At 40.7% G+C, this 18,040-nt stretch overlaps 1 protein-coding gene across 2 annotated transcripts in view; it reads left to right on the top strand.

The window, feature by feature from the left end:
- PPP2R2B (protein phosphatase 2 regulatory subunit Bbeta) overlaps positions 1-18,040 on the top strand; it is a 452,968-nt gene that overhangs the window by 5,255 nt on the left and 429,673 nt on the right. The gene's annotated exons all lie outside the window — the stretch shown is intronic.

Below are 18,040 nucleotides of genomic sequence, written 5' to 3'. Positions count from 1 at the left end.
GCCTGAGCTTGGAGACCTTCAAGACTCTCCCAAAGGATGTCTGCATTTCAAAATAGCTTAGTGATAGGCAACTGGAAGGAACTAGAATAGCACTTCTGGGTGTTTTAAATCAAGGTTCATCTGTTGTGGCAGAATGTGGTAATGGGAAATAAACACGATATTTATTCTGTTTTGCTACGTGGGCATAACCTTCTTTCCTGCCCCTCCTTCTGAAAAGACAATTCACATAGTGAGAAGGATGAGGCAGTCTATTGATTCAGTTGCCTAATGAGAGAAAAATATCGGTTTGGCTGCTGATGTGAGATGCATCTGATACACCCTAAACTAAACACTGATGATTTCAAGGACCTTCCAAGCAAACAGGAATCCTCGACCTAGAACATTTACAAGAATGTCAGATCTTTGCACTGATGTTTGAGGAAATGTGGGGATCATAGGAATGATTTTTCAGCTTCCCTTCAGTCATTATGACTCTTTGCTGTCACCCAAAGAGAAAAATACCGATTGGATTATCTCAAAGCAGCATAAAGACTGTGACCTTCTCATTTTATATTAGAAAGAAGCCAGTGATGGACAAATAACCTTTCTTAGATGTTTATGCAGCATAAATGGCGCAGGGTGATTGTCACCTCACAGATCTTAGCCTAAAATATATAAAATAGAGCCTTGCTTGCCTCGTTCCTCCCACCTCTAGATATAAGATGCAGTGGTGGCAATGATAAAACCTCCCCTTTTGGGAAGAAGAACTGTTGTTTTTGGACGGAAGCTTTCTGGATCAACAATCTCAAGCCACCAACATAGGGTTATTAATCAAGCTCTAACCTGAAGTCAGCTTATCTCTAACTTTAGGCTGGGTTACCCAGTTAGTGACCTTAGGTCACCAAATGATTTTTCAAACCTTATTGTGCATATGAATCACCTGAGGAGGGTTTAAAATGCATATTCCCAGGTCCTACCCTTAGTGATTCTGATTCAGAAGGTCTGGGATGACGTCAAAGATCTTGCAAATTTCACAGCCATCCCAAATAATTCTAACATAGGTTGGTCCAAGAGACACACTGAGAAATTCTATTTGTTCTTTCCTGACATGAGGGAGCTATTGTGAGAGCATAGCAGATAGAACATCTGAGCGTTTTGAGTGCTTTTTAAAGGAAATCAGAATGTCAATAAATACGAACTTACTGTGCAGCCCAGTTCTCTGCCCCAGGCACTGAAGGGAGTGAAAGTCTCTCCTCTGTGCATCAAAAGGAAGCCCGGAATCTCCTCTCTGCATCCAGCCAGCTACAAAGGGATTTCCTACGCAACTGTACTTTGTACCAGGCTCCAATCCGCTAGAAGCAAATTTGGTCTGATTATGAACAAGTTGCCACGAGATGAAAGCATTTTTCTCAGCCGTGATTGAGGATGCCTTGATGCTAGAGAGCTGCGGGCTTGCCATGCTCTGAAGGCGCCTTGGTGAGAAGTGGACTTGCAGGAAGCTTGCACGGCTCTGTGGGGGAAGGGAAGCAGATACTCTGCACAGCACTGAGTTCAAACATCCTGTTCCTCTGTAAGCATTAGGTAATTAAACATTTCCAAGCCAAGAAAGAGAAAAAGCTCCACGGCTGTCCATTTCACCCCTGCCCTAATACCAGTCACTTTAAATGTGTTTCCTCAGCAAATATTTATGGAGCATCTACTCTGTGCCAGGTACCGGCTGGGGGAACAAGGCACCATTGCTCCCCTCCCGTGAGCAGTTTACACTCTCCTGAGGGATATCAACAAGTGGTTGTCAATTGCAATCCAGGGTGAGTGTGGAAAATGCTAGGAAAACAGTAAGCCACCTAACTCAACCCACAGTGGGGTGGCAGAGGGCACAGGGAAGGGTCTCTACAGTAAGTGGCAGCCAATCTGAGGCCAAACGAAGGAAAAGGAATTAGCCAGGCTCTTTAGACACATAGACCCAAGTTTTATTTAGGGTTTAACTATTCCTTTAGGCAAATTATTCACCTTCCCTGGGCTATCTTGAGAGGCTTTCTTTTTTTTTCTTAATTTATTTTATCGAAGTATAGTTGATTTACAATGTTGTATTAATTTCTGCTGTACAGCAAAGTGATTCATATATATATATATATATACACACATATATATTCTTTTTCATATTCTTTTCCATTTTGGTTTATCACAGGATATTGAATAGAGTTCCCCGTGCCATACAATAGAACCTTGTTGTTTATCCATTCTGTATATAATAGTTTGCACCTGTTAATCCCGAACTCCCAGTCTGTCCCTTCCTCTCCTCCCCCTGAATCTTTCTTAATAAGATCTTGTAAAGCACTACACAGTACTTGGCCATGGTAGAGTCATAATAATGATAATTCTATTTAATCAGACTTCACCGGGCCAGATTCTGTAATAATAACTTTCAATATATTATCTCATTTAATTTTTGCCACAAGATACGAGGCAACCTCATTTTACAGAGGAGGAAATTGAGGCTCAGAAAGTTCAACAACCTACTCCAGTAACACACCTGTCTGAAATCAGAGTTTGTGTGATAGCACACCCCTGGAAAATAGCCTGACACCAAGAACGGACTCAGTGAAGACTTCCTGAATGAATAGAGCCTTCAGCAGATACTAAATGTCAACAAAGCAAAAGAAATTATGATTACCATTAATACAAAAATAATGAATGTTTACAGGAGAATAAACTAACTCATTTTAAAATAATCCATCATAAATATAACATAGCACTTTTCTGCTTCTAATATATATGGGTCACTTATTTTTTATAACCCCCATGGGAGATAACTAGAGTAGGTTTTATAATCTCATGTTACAGGTATAAAAGAGATAGTATAGATATTACTGATAGTAGATAGATTATTCCTCACAGAGGTGAAAAGGTTAAGGCGAAGAGAGATAAATTTTAAATTGCCCATGGTCTCATAGAGACCAGAAAGCAAACTTTTGAATCCTACACCAGCGATTTTTCTTCTGCTCATCTTCCACTCCACAATATAGATTGAAGATGGCTTTGGGGTGGGTAGCACTCTGTTCTAGAAGCACTGACTGTGAATTTGGAACACGGTTGAGTGTCTTGAAAATGCAGGGCATTGGTCACATGGCAGCCCAAGCGAAATCCTTCACTCAAGGTGCTTCGAGTTGCAACAGGAAAACTCATCTAACATATGGAACAGCAAAAGAGTGATTACCTCTTCCTTAGTTCCGCAAATATCTGCTAAGTACCTACTGTGTGCTAGGCATTCTAGGCATTGGAGATTCAGTAGCGGAGGGGATAGACAACAGATAAAATAAATAAGTGGGGCTTCCCTGGTGGCGCAGTGGTTGAGAGTCCGCCTGCCGATGCAGGGGACGCGGGTTCGTGCCCCGGTCCGGGAGGATCCCACATGCCGCGGAGCGGCTGGGCCCGTAAGCCACGGCCGCTGAGCCTGCGCGTCCGGAGCCTGTGCTCCGCAACGGGAGAGGCCACAACACTGAGAGGCCCGCGTACCGCAAAATAAATAAATAAATAAATAAATAAATAAGTGGAATATAACGTATAAGGTTATAAGTGCAATTGCGGAAAGTAAAGCAACAGAAGGTCTAGGGGTGTGGGTGTTCTCTTTTAAATAGGATGGTCAAGATGTCATGCAAAAGATAACATTTTAGCAATGATATGAAGAAGGTGAGAGATCAAGTCATATGGATATCTGGGAAGGAGAGTTCCAGATAGAAGTAATGGTCAGTGCAAATGCCCTGAGGCAAGAGCTTATCTGGTATGTTCAAGGACTAGACATGAGGCTAGTGGGGCTGAAGTTGAGTGAGCAAAGAGAGAAGTTGTGAGAGGTGGAGACAAGAGAGATGATGACAGGCAGATGCAAGCAGGGGCCTTAGAGACCATTACAAAGACCCGAACTTCTGCCTGAATGAGGTAGAGAGCCACTGCTCATAAAATGCTCTTTTTAACATCAGGTCAATAATAAACAGTAAGGGGCCAGGGTCAGAAGCAAAGAACCCAGTTAAGCAGTTACTGCCATTACCTAGTTTCACGTAAGTCCTGAGGCAGGGAGCCCCCCAGAGCTGACTAATTCCCTGGCTGAAGTACAGCATGGAGGACTCAGATTCTCTTCATCTCCCTGCCTTGCTATACTTGGAATGGCAGCTTTGTCCCAAGACAACTGCAGCCATTCAGGGTGTCACACTCAGAGAGACACAACAATATCCAGTGAAAAGACATGGTTGTGGGGGGTTTTTTTTGAGTTTTTTTTCTTTCAGATGTCCCTAACGATTTCTTATGTTGTTCCCGTGGCCTCAGTCTGAGTCATATACCCACTTTTAAACCGACATGGACAAGGAAAGTGGGGTTAGCCTAGCTGCTTTACATAGATCAGGCTTGCATCTAAGCTTGGTACAGGATGGTCATCTCCGAGTAGAGGATGCGACAATAAAATCTGGGCTTTCCAGCAAGGAATGGGCTGCCATTCCAGGTAGTCCAACGACAGTGTCAACTACAGGAAGCATAGGCAGACCAGTCCTAATGCTACCACTGGGCAAAGGGTGGAGGTTCACTGGCTAGTTCTTTGTAGAACATTTGGCTCCAGTAAATCCAAATGCCAAGCTTCCCTTGGCTGACTTCCTTGAAGATGCTGTCTAGATGTATGAGAAGATAACTAGCCTTTTGTTTTCTTCTTATGTTACTGATTAAGCAGGCTGAGCATCGTCCCACTTATTGCCTATGTTATTCGTTAATGTAATTTAAAAGCCAAGAATAAATAATTAAGCACATGGACCCTGTAGAGTGACACCTGGTTTTGGGCCCAAGGTTTCAAGGAAGTATTATGCCTTTTTTCTTCGGTGTTTATTTATTTATTTATTTTTATTTTATTTTATTATTTTTTAACATCTTTATTGGAGTATAATTGCTTTACAATGGTGTGTTAGTTTCTGCTTTATAACAAAGTGAATCAGTTATACATATACATATGTCCCCATATCTCTTCCCTCTTGCATCTCCCTCCCTCCCACCCTCCCTATCCCACCCCTCTAGGTGGACACAAAGCACCGAGCTGATCTCCCTGCGCTATGCGGCTGCTTCCCACTAGCTATCTTTTTTACATTTGGTACTGTATATATGCCTATGCCACTCTCTCACTTTGTCACAGCTTACCCTTCCCCCTCCCCATATCCTCAAGTCCATTCTCTAGTAGGTCTGTGTCTTTATTCCCATCTTGCCCCTAGGTTCTTCATGACCTTTTTTATTTTTTTTGCTTAGATTCCATATATATGTGTTAGCATACGGTATTTGTCTTTCTCTTTCTGACGTACTTCACTCTGTATGACAGTCTCTAGGTCCATCCACCTCATTACAAATAGCTCAATTTCGTTTCTTTTTATGGCTGAGTAATAGTCCATTGTATATATGTGCCATCTTTATCCATTCTTCTTTATCCATTCATCTGTCAATGAACACTTAGGTTGCTTCCATGCCCTGGCTATTGTAAATAGAGCTGCAATGAACATTTTGGTACATGACTCTTTGAATTATGGTTTTCTCAGGGTATATGCCCAGTAGTGGGATTGCTGGGTCGTATCGTAGTTCTATGTTTAGTTTTTTAAGGAACCTCCGTCCTGTTCTTCATAGTGACTGTATCAATTTACATTCCCACCAACAGTGCAAGAGGGTTCCCATTTCTCCACACCGTCTCCAGAATTTATTGTTTGTAGATTTTTTGATGATGGCCATTCTGACTGCTGCGAGATGGTATCTCACTGTAGTTTTGATTTGCATTTCTCTAATGATTAATGATGTTGAGCATTCTTTCATGTGTTTGTTGGCAGTCTGTATATCTTCTTTAGAGAAATGTCTATTTAGGTCTTCTGCCCATTTTTGGATTGGGTTGTTTGGTTTTTTGATATTGAGCTGCATGAGATGCTTGTAAATTCTGGAAATTAATCCTTTGTCAGTTGCTTCATTTGCAAATATTTTCTCCCATTCTGAGGGTTGTCTTTTGGGCTTGTTTAGGGTTTCCTTTGCTGTGCAAAAGCTTTTAAGTTTCATTAGGTCCAATTTCTTTATCTTTGTTTTTATTTCCATTTCTCTAGGACATGGGTCAAAAAGGATCTTGCTGTGATGTATGTCATAGAGTGTTCTGCCTATGTTTTCCTCTAAGAGTTTGATAGTTTCTGGCCTTACATTTAGGTCTTTAATCCATTTTGAGTTTATGTTTGTGTATGGTGTTAGGGAGTGTTCTAATTTCATACTTTTACATGTACCTCTCCAGTGTTCCCAGCACCACTTATTGAAGAGGCTGTCTTTTCTCCACTGTATATTCTTGCCTCCTTTATCAAAGATAAGGTGACCATATGTGCATGGGTTTATCTCTGAGCTTTCTATCCTGTTCCATTGATCTATATTTCTGTTTTTGTGCCAGTACCATACTGTCTTGATTACTGTAGCTTTGCAGTATAGTCTGCAGTCAGGGAGCCTGATTCCTCCAGCTCCGTTTTTCTTTCTCAAGATTGCTTTGGCTATTCGGGGTCTTTTGCATTTCCATACAAATTGTGAAATTTTTTGTTCTAGTTCTGTGAAAAATGCCAGTGGTAGTTTGATAGGGATTGCAATGAATCTGTAGATTGCTTTGGGTAGTAGAGTCATTTTCACAATGTTGATTCTTCCAATCCAAGAACATGGTATATCTCTCCATCTATTTGTGTCATCTTTAATTTCTTTCATCAGTGTCTTATAATTTTCTGCATACAGGTCTTTTGTCTCCTTAGGTAGGTTTATTCCTAGATAGTTTATTCTTTTTGTTGCAGTGGTAAATGGGAGGGTTTTCTTGATTTCACTTTCAGATTTTTCTTCATTAGTGTGTAGGAATGCTAGAGATTTCTGTGCATTAATTTTGTATCCTGCTACTTTACCAGATTCATTGATTAGCTCTAGTAGTTTTCTGGTAGCATCTTTAGGATTCTCTATGTATAGTATCATGTCATCTGCAAACAGTGACAGCTTTACTTCTTCTTTTCCGATTTGGATTCCTTTTCTTTCTTTTTCTTCTCTGATTGCTGTGGCTAAAACTTCCAAAACTATGTTGAATAAGAGTGGTGAGAGTGGGCAACCTTGTCTTGGTCCTGATCTTAGTGGAAATGTTTTCAGCTTTTCACCATTGAGGACGTTGTTGGCTGTGGGTTTGTCATATATGGCCTTTATTATGTTGAGGAAAGTTCCCTCTAGGCCTACACTCTGGAGGGTTTTTATCATAAATGTGTGTTGAATTTTGTCAAAAGCTTTCTCTGCATCAATTGAGATGACCATATAGTTTTTCTCCTTCAGTTTGTTAATATGGTGTATCACATTGATTTATTTGCATTTATTGAAGAATCCTTGCATTCCTGCGATAAACCGCACTTGATCATGGTGTATGATCCTTTTAATGTGCTGTTGGATTCTGTTTGCTGGTATTTTGTTGAGGATCTTTGCATCTATGTTCATCAGTGATATTGGCCTGTAGTTTTCTTTCTTTGTGATATCTTTGTCTGGTTTTGGTATCAGGGTGATGGTGGCCTCGTAGAATTAGTTTGGGAGTGTCCCTTCCTCTGCTATATTTTGGAAGAGTTTGGGAAGGATATGTGTTAGCTCTTCTCTAAATGTTTGATAGAATTCTCCTGTGAAGCCATCTGGTCCTGGGCTTTTGTTTGTTGGAAGATTTTTAATCACAGTTTCAATTTCAGTGCTTGTGATTGGTCTTTTCATATTTTCTGTTTCTTCATGGTTCAGTCTCGGAAGGTTGTGCATTTCTAAGAATTTGTCCATTTCTTCCAGGTTGTCCATTTTATTGGCATAGAGTTGCTTGTAGTAATCTCTCATGATCCTTTGATTCAGTAAGTATATTACACCTTTCCAAGCAGTAAAATGAACAACTTAAAGAACTTTTTAATTGGGAGATTAAAAAAAAAAAAAAAAGGCAGGACATGCAAATGACCTGCAGTTCAAAACACAAAGTCCTGTCAGTTACATTCTATCCCACCTGTTCAACACACCATCCAAGTGCTGCAAACACAAGACAGTTCAGAGGAACAGTGTTATAACCCCTTAATTGCTACATCACCCAATAAGTTACAATTAAAAAGCTCCTTGTAACAAGAAGTCCACCTATCCACAGATATTGGAGAATCCCAGGCTCTTCCGTACATTACTGAAAAAAATGCAAATACATTCAAAAATGCAAAAAAACTTTAGGTAACATGACAACCCACATCTTTCGCTGTTCAGACTCTACTGGCCACCTCAGTATTGCGGAAACGTTCCATCGATTTTGGCAGCCCAGGCTCCAGAAATGCACACCCACGTTTGCATCCCAGTTATGTAACTCTGAGTATGCATTTAATCTCTCTGTGCCTCTGTTTCCTCATCTGTAACATAGAGAAAATAATTGAAGCCACTTCAAGGGCCCTTGTGAGGATGAAATTAGGTAATATATATATAAAGTATTTATAACACAGCATGGAATATAGTCAGCATCAATAAATGTTTGCTCTCTCAGTATTAGGACTAATTTAACCATTATACCAACTCTGTGAAGGAGGTATTCTAATACCCAGATTTTGGCTGAAGAAACTGAGATTCAAAGAGTTTAAATGACGCAGAGATCCCTCTAAACTTGTTAGTAACCAGAAGACCTATGATTTAAACCTAGACGTGAACACTCAAGTGAATTAATAATGTTGACATGTGGTGCTTCAGAGACCAGGTGCTGGAATCAGGACGCTGAGTCAGAATCTTGGCTTTGTCATTACCAGTTGTGTGTCCTCAAGCAAGTACTAAAAATAATAGATCCTATATCATAGGGATGTTGCAAGACTTAAATGAGATAATGCTTGTTAGTATTTAGCTCAGGGAACTGCACTCAGCAGGAGCCCCATAAACATTCTTTCATTTTTTTGTAAGGAACAGCAATGGCCTTAGTCAACTCCACTTACTTCCTCCAAAAGCCCACCCACACACCTTAGCGTCATCCTTGACTCTGCATTCCTAATTTCCCTCAACACACCTGCTCATGTAATCTAAGTCCTATATCATTCTTGCTCCTGAATATGTCAGATATAATCTCTAGAATCCCTTGACCTCTCCAACACCATTGCCACTCTCCTAGTTTGGGCACCATCTTCCCTTCTCTGGATATTGAAGCAGCCTCCTTGGTTTTCTCCATCCTCCTTCTTGTCTTGACCACCTCCAGCCTGTTCTTCACCCTGTACCTGCAGTCATATTTCTCATGTGCACACACACATGTCACTTGCCTCCCTAAATCCTTCAGTGGGCCCCATTGTTCTTAGGATACTTCCAGCCTCACTCTCTGTTTTCCTTCATGTCCCCTGTGCTCCATTTTCCCCTCATGCCATAGTCCCTCACCTCCAGCACTACACATGTGCTGTCCTCTTTGCCACAAATATTGTTCACCCTCTCTTTCCCTGGCAGTCTCCTACTCATCATTCACATCTCAGCCTTGGTTTCACTTTTCCTAGTAAGCCTTCCCTAACCCTGAACTCTCAGCTTGATGGCCCTTCCAGGAGGTCCTGGATGTTATCTATCATAGCACTTGCCAAATGCATTATGATTTCCTTACTCCTTGCATGTTTCCTCTGCTAGATCATAATCTCCATGCAGGCAGGGCCATATATAATGTGTCTACTACAACTACAAGTTGTATAAACAGCCCTAACACCCAGCACAGGGCCTGGCACATCATGCTACTGAACAAATATTATTGAATAAATGCATGCATGAATGAATGACCACCAGCTTTCCAGTCAGCAAAGCCCAACAAGACAGAAGACTCTAAGAAAATTCATCCTGGTGGCAAGAGTGATGTTTCTTATTACTAGTTCAATGCCCTGTCAGTAAAATTGGTGGATGGGATTCCTTCAAACTTAAATAATTTATCACAGGATAGAGCTGCCATTTTTCAATGTGCCAGTAACAGTGGCTGCCTAAAGACCCAAGTTAGACCAAATGGCGACAACATTATATTTTCAAATTGTCAAAACACTTTTACGAATACTGTTTCATAGGATTTATACACCAGATCTGTGGGAGAGTAAGGTGAGGACTCCAAGGTATGAAGAAGTACAGTTAGAACTCAGTTCTCCTCTCAGCGTGTTACTTGCCCACATGATGCTGACTGATGTACAATTAATGTGGCCATTACCCCAGCCCTGGTGTCTGAAGACATATTGCTATAAAGCGGTGATTCTCACTGTGCGGATAGGGAGTGGGATAGGATTTTGCCCTCCAGGGGAGATTCAGCAATGTCTAGAAACTTTTTTTTTTTTTAATTGTCACGACTGAGGCAGGGAGGGCTTGATACTGGCATGTAGTAGGTAGAGGCCAGGGATGCTGCTAAACCTCCTACGATGCACAGCATAGACTTCCTCCCCCATCCTTCGGTGCCCCCACCCCAGCCTCTCTGCCGCCACCAACAAATTATGCAGCCCCGAATGTCAATAGTGCCGAAGCTGAGGAACCCTGCTGGAAAGCAAGTCCATAGACAGAAACAGAGGGGAACGTAAGTGTGTAAATCTTTCCAGATGCAGAGAGACTGGTGAGTGCACAGACCATTTAAAGGCATGAAGTTTGAATTAAAACATAAAATACTCTGCAGACCAAACAGAACTCCTCACAGGCTCTGTGTGCAGTGCGGATTCTCCGGGGAAGTCTTGGCTGAATGAGCAAGCTTTGCTCTGTACCTCAAGAGCAACAGGTAGAACGTTCTCTCCCCGGCTGCCTCCTGAAAGATTTACTATTATGACCTCTTAGAATCAAGGAAAAACTTGGGTTAAAAGTGTTTTCCAGAGAAGGCATTAAACCTGATCACTCAAATACCTTTTCTTAGAAAACTAAGATCTCACCACCTGGATTCATGTGCTGGGTTGCCTTAAAATCCTCCAATATTCTCATCTGTCCGAAAGGAAATAGTGCTGCCTAGTATTGGGGAATAAGGCTGGAATGGATATCGTAGTCAGAGAAATCCAGAAGAAATATATTGTTATTACCTTAGCATATTGATTCCTTTTCATGCTGTTCATGGTATAATTACAACCCAGAGCTGTGCACGAGAGAAGCAGACAAGGCAATTCCTTTTGAGGAATTGGAAACACATTCTGGATTTACATTGTAATACTTTCTTCTTACAAAGGCTTTGAGACATAATACGGGCTGAATAATTGGGTTGTTCTCTATCCAGCTTGGATAAAGGGAGGTTGAAGTCCACTCTTTCCGAATGAAAGCCAATTAGTGCATAGCCCAAACATAGAAGTTGGAATCTGCTTTATATATTTAAAACATGTTTTATAATTCCATGAATTTGGAGTAAATAGGGGAAAGAGTGAATTTGAGTTGTGAATAACTATAAAAAAATTTTTAATGTAATATTATTATTTTCATTTTCATAAAGTAGCATTAAGAAACATCTTACAATAGACTGACTAATAAACAGAAGTACTCACTATTCCCCCATATAATTCTTGAGGTTCCCTACCTTCAAACTATTGCTCTAATTATTACTTCCTATCAGAATATTCTTACCACTCACATCTCTACAGATTCAAATTCTCCCTGTCCTTCAAATCCTATCTCAAATGCCACCACCTCCAGGAAGTCTTCTTGGAATCTGATCCCATGTCCCAGTTAGGTGTGAGAGTCTCCTACTGTGCACTTACTTATCTCTTACTCTCTTATGGACCTTGTGTAATTTTTAATGTATTGATATTTATATTTTTCATTTATTTCTTTATTTCTTACCTCCCTACTCACCTTTACCCGTTGTGTCTTATCCATCCCCCCACTCCCACAGCCCTTGGCTTTGTGTCTTAGAAATAGTAAACTTTCAACGCATATTGACTCTCTGGGGTCATTGATGGGTAGGTGCTTGGATTTGGTTAGATTTCTCCCACATGATTATGCTAGTCATTAGCAAACCCTTTCTTTCAAATAGGTCAGAAGTAAACTTGACCAGCCCTGCTCAAATGTTCACAAGTTCCAAATAAGTAGACACAGAAGTTTAGTCTCATTCTAGGTATTCTGTCTTACACTAGACTACACAGGAGAGAATGTCAAGATCACGGAGCCCAGGAAGCAGCACAGCATCTACACAGCATGGGAGTAGGAGCGAAAAGTCTGCACTAGAATCTTAGTTCCTCTACCTGCTTACACTTGGCAAGTTACTTAATATCTCTACACAAATTTCCTCATGTATGAACAGATAAAATAATAACATTTACTGTATTATAATTTTTAAGAGGATTAAATGAGTTCTTCTAGGTATAGTGGTTAGTAGAGTGGCTGGACCTAGTAAGAACTCAGATTTGGTGGTGGTTGTAATTACGATTCTTATCATCACCTATTAAAATCAAATCATATTTCTACGGTTTAGAATCTATCATCTATCTATCTATCTGTCTCTCTGTCTCTCTGTCTATCTATTTATCTATTTATCTTTCTGTATATCTATCTATCTATTTATCTTTCTATCTATCTATCTATGTATCTATCGGCTACTTGCTCCAACATCTCAATAAATTAGGAGAAGTTATTTGTCTACTTTTTGTAGGTACTATGAGAATTAGTATAAATAATTTGGTGGGAAATGTGCTTGGCTTTATTATGCTTTTCATTCTGTAGTCTTTTCGGTGAGAGCCAAAATATTCTGTTGTAAATGACTATTGTTTCTTTCTTTGCTGCATGGTAGCATCTGCTCTAAATTGAGCCTCTCCTCCATCTTCAGAATCCTCTTTAGTCTTATCTGTGGCTGCCTACCTCTCACTTGCTTTAGTCACATGCCAAGACAGCTGACTCAGCAACTGGTCCAGTCTGCCAATCAGAAATGTGGATCAAATCTCCACTGACTTCTCCGCTAGGTCTGGGGGATGCCACAGTGATCAAGACAGTGCACCCTTTGCCCCCACCGAACTTATAGTAATGCAGTGAATCAAACGCTAAACAATTTATTAGTTTATTATTTTTTTGGGTGCACATATTGTATTTTTATTTTTAATTGATTTTAGTTGATTTTATTACTTTAAAATAATCAAATATTTCAGTCATTAAGTTGGAAGAGAAAATATCTCTGAAGGTAAATTGTAGGCTGCAGAGAGTGGAGGAGAGGATCAAAACCCTTTCTTGTCCAGCACCTTGTCTTTCAGCCCTCAGCTGAAACGTCACCTCCTCAGAGAAGCCTTCTGTGACCATCCAAGCAAAGCAGCCACTCTACCACATCCCCTATTTTATTGTCTTCAGTCTACTATTTTTAAAATTAAGGTATAATTGACACAGGTTCAGGTGTGCATTATGATGATACTATATTTGTAAATATTGTGAAATGATCACCTAAATAAGTCTAGTTATCTGTCACCACGTATCACTACAATATTTTTTTCTTATGATGAGAACTTTTAAGATCTACTCTCTTAGTGACTTTCAACTACGCAATACAATATTATTAACTATAGTCACCATACTTCACATCTCCATGGCTTGTTTATTTTATAACTGGACGTTTGTGCTTTTGACCACTTTCACCCAATTTGCCTGCCTCCCACACCCTGCCTCTGAATATCACCAATCTGTTCTCTGTATCTGTGAGCTTGGGCTGGGGTTTTTTTGCTGGTTTGTTTTAGATTACACATATAAGTGAGATCATATGGTATTTATCTTTCTCTGTCTGATTTAGTTCACTTAGCATAATGCCATCAAGTTCCACACATGTAGTCACAAATGACAAGATTTCCTTCTTTTTATGGATGAATAATATTCCATTGTATATATGTGTGTGTGTGTGTGTATACATACACACACACACACACACACACACAAAACATATCTTCTTTATCCATTCATCCATTGGTGGACACTTAGGTTGTTTCCACATCTTGGCTATGGTAAATAATGCCGCAGTGAACATGGGGGTGCATATGTCTTTTTGAGTTAGTGGTTTCATTTTCTTTGGATGAGTACCTAGAAGTGGAATTGCTGGATCACTATTCGTTTTTTCACCATCTGAAATAACCTTATTGATATAATATTTACTTGTTTATTGTCTATCTCCTTCTTCTAAAATGTAAACTCAGTGAGCCAAACCTTAATATATTATTTACTGCTGTATCGCCAACATCTAGAAGCGTGCCTAGAATTTAAAAGCTGCTAAAAATATTATCTTGTATCAATGGATGAATGAACTAACAAAAAGAGGTTCCTCTTCCTTGCAGATCAGAAAGTACCAAATTGTGAGTTTCACACACTGACTGGAGAGTGTGGGGAAATTGATGACAATTATGTCGGAATTCCCCTTGTTCAGTTCAACTCAATTCAGTCCAGCACATATTTATTGAATTCCTATTATGTGTCAGGCAGTGAGCCTCACACTTAGGATTCAGCAGAGAAAAGTCAAAGTCCTACCCTCCTCCCACTTAGAGCCTGGCAAGGGAGATAGACACTTTATAGCAGTGATCAAAGGAATTGAATAGCATTTACTTTGGGCCATGTAGAATTCTAATCACTTTCATAAGTTACCTTATTTAATCCTCATCACAGCCCTGTATGTTAGGAGCGATAATTATACCTGAAGGAGAGGGCAGGTATTTTATCTGTCTTCTTTACTATTGACTCCTTAGCATCCTGGCATACATAGATGCTCAACAAATATGATCAATAATAAATGAGTGTTTTAAAAGGGGAGGATGGTATTTGAGAGTCTGTAGCAGATGGATCTGACCCTGTCTGAGGCATTAAGAAACCTCTCTCTGATGATGTGACATTCTATTTAAGATTTGAAGAATGAATAGGAATTTGCTCTGTTTTGACCTGAGAGTGAAAACCTGGGCAGTCTCAGCCTGACTGATCTTAAATAATCTAATTTTTCCCCCCTGGAATTTAGTTTACTTCTTAGCAAAATGAAAGACTGTGATGATGATATTTCCCCAAAGAAGGTTGTAAAAACATGTTAAAACAGAATGATCAGGGTAACTTTCCCATAAGAGTTGGGCTTCAGTGAGAGAAGGCAACGTAAATGGGACCAATGGGAATGGGCTGCTGGGAGGCCCCAAGTTCATTGGCCCCAAGGCAAGGGCTCCGTCCGGCTGGGACTTTGCAGGACAAAAGTGATTGCTTCTGATCTCCCAAGAGGTCAGTCTAAAGAAAGCTTGGAACAGCCTGGTCCACAGTACAGCACTCAACAATCTCCCAATTAATTACTTTTTTTTTTTTTTGCCATTTGATGTCGGAACCTGGCATGTGGAAGTCATCTGGGGTGTTTCTTGTCTCTGGGCCAGACTCCAGGCCCTTCTCGCATGGCACCTAAAATGGGTCAGCTTTATCTTTCCCTCCTCCTAGGCTTCTCATTTCTCTTTCTCTTTCTGCCCTTGGGCCCTCCCTCCAGGCACCTCTGCCACTGCCTTGGAGCCTCCCCTCCCCTGAGAAAGATTCCATCCTCTCCTGGTAGCCCTGCTCTTATCTGTGATGACATTAGGCATATCAGAGTCTAGTTCCACTTATGGAGTAAATGACTGCTAACTCTTTATTTGCTAGGCCTTCAGTAAGATAATTGCCTTTTAATAGGGACTTTTTATAATTAATACCTAATACAAAAGCATGGATACTTTTTTTTTTCAACTGGGCAAATACCATATTATTATTGCTCTTACTGGATTGCAGACCACACACTTGGACAAAACCTCAGAGATGGAGGCCAATCCGTCCTTTACCAGTGGACCAGACACTTAGAATGTAAAGGCGAATGTAGCAGGTTGATCAAAACTGCCTGACACCGGGTGATCTTGGGTGGCCTTGGGTGACCCTGGGTGGCCCTAAGTGATCTGGGGTGACTCTAGGTTACCCTGGGTGGCACTGGGTGATCCTGAGTGATTCTGGGTGACCCTGGGTGATTCTGGAATGACCTTAGGCAGCCCTAGGTGATGCTGAGTGACCCTGGGTGATCCTGAATGACCCTGAGTAAAAGCATGGATCTTTAACATTGAGCTTTTGGGACTCTATAATCCCAAAGAATCTTTTCAGAACCTCTTTCTCCTGTCACCCCTTTAATGCTGTATTATAATAGTTTATTAGTCCTTGTAATAACGTACTGCATTAGAGCAGGGGTGGTATCTTATATCCTGTATCCCCATCACTCAGTCTAATGCCTGATATAACTTAAGGTAGCAACCAATTGTTGGACAAACGTGGTGAGACAAATGATTTACGAGAAGGGTGTTTAAAAAACTTTGTTACCCTGACCCTTCAAGCCAAAGCATGAAATGAAATACCTTACTCCAGAGGTTCTTAAACTTTAAAGAATCATGTGGATTGTTAAATACTCAGATTCCTTGTCTGTCCCCAGAGAGTCTGAATCAATAGGCTTCAGGGCTGTGAAATCTGCATTCCTTACAAGCTCATCAAGTGATTCTGGTGTAAAAACACTAGATTTCCTCAGGGAGCTGTTTGACTTTGGATAAATTATTACATCCTCTCAGCCAGTTTTGTCTTCTGTAAAATGGGATTGTTCAGAATCAAAGAGAAAAAAACGATGTGAAAGCCCGTTGAACAGTTCAAATAGTGCAGAACAAACCATCTGCATGGGAATCACCTGTCCAAGGAGATTTCCAATTTGTCCTTCCTGCCCCTTGCCCATTCTGCAGATGGGTAGATAGGGTCCATAGGCCTGGCACTAAATCAGGCATTTTAATGGCACCGTGTTTAACCTTTCATCTAAGCCATCCTATTTTGCCCTCATGATATCATGTAAGATTCTATTATTATCCTTATTAGATCTGTAATGAGGCTTAGAGATGTTGAGTCAGTTGCCCAAGATCACACAGTAAGTCAATATCAAAGGTAGGCTTCAACACTAGCTGTCTAATGGCAGCGCCACCCTCTTAACCACACCCGCTCTTTCACTACTCTGAGGTTGGTACGTGGCCATAGAAGCTCAGAGAAGGCTAACAACGAGAGTAAGAACAGCATTGGCAGTGGCAGTTTACCAAGAGTCTACAGTGTACCAGGCGCATCGTATGCTTATCTCCCTTCATTCAAGAATACAAGAGGAAAACCTTGTTCCCATTTTATAGATGCAGAAACGAAGTCTCACAGGTGTTAAAGTTGTGTTTATATCTCCCCAACCAATGAGTGAACGCACTGGGATTCACACTGTGTCAGCTTGACCCCAAAGCCCACACTCCTTCCATTTTGACTCATTACTGATCAGGGATTAGAAGTTCTGTATCTCTCAGGAAGATGCCTCTGGATTTGCTCTTCTGTTGTGATTTTGAGATTATTCACACAACCAATCCAGACCTTTTAGGCATTGTTTAAACAGCAACTTACTTGGGATGGCCCAACCTTGCCAGGTCTCTGGGTCTAAGGAAGTGAAGGGTTGTATGACTATCAAAGGGCTAAAATGTCCTGTCCCCACCAGTAGTTTGTCATCATGTTGCAATGATCCAAAAATCAGGGAGAGAGCATGTTGGTGGAAGAGTGGATTTACATCCTGGCCTGCACTGACACTATAATTACTTATGGCTCTAAGTCTTTGCTCTTGTGGGCGGACCAACACATATCTCCAATGCTAAGTTAAGTAGTTTTGTAAAGAGGAGAGCCCATAAAGGCTCAAAAATTATTCTATCAGATTTCAAGGCACACTTTTATATTAAACCTTATTTTAAAAAATTTCACTCAGGGGAATACTGGTTTTCCTTTGAGGACCATTTAAATCATTTCCTCGTGCCTCTGAATGCAGCACAAAAACATCTATTTCTCTTTCAGATTCACTAGTGTCTTTGACAGAACTTATAAATTTCCAACTGGTGCCTTGTGCTTACCTTCCAGTGGTAAGGTTTCCGAAGTTATTACTATTTCCTGGGTCATAACCAAACCAATTCCCCAATCCAAATCGTTTATATTTGGCAATTTAATTGGTCCTTTCCTTTAATATTCTCATTCTCGCTCTCTCTCTCTCTCTCTCTCTCTCTCTCTCTCTCCCTCTCCCTCTCCCCCTCCCTCTCCCTCCACCTCT

Source organism: Monodon monoceros, unplaced genomic scaffold, assembly GCF_005190385.1.
Source record: "Monodon monoceros isolate NGI ecotype Baffin Bay Population unplaced genomic scaffold, NGI_Narwhal_1 Super_Scaffold_12, whole genome shotgun sequence".
Lineage (NCBI taxonomy): Eukaryota > Metazoa > Chordata > Mammalia > Artiodactyla > Monodontidae > Monodon > Monodon monoceros.
The sequence above is the reverse complement of the archived record's forward strand: the minus strand, read 5'-3'. Positions and strand labels throughout refer to the sequence as shown.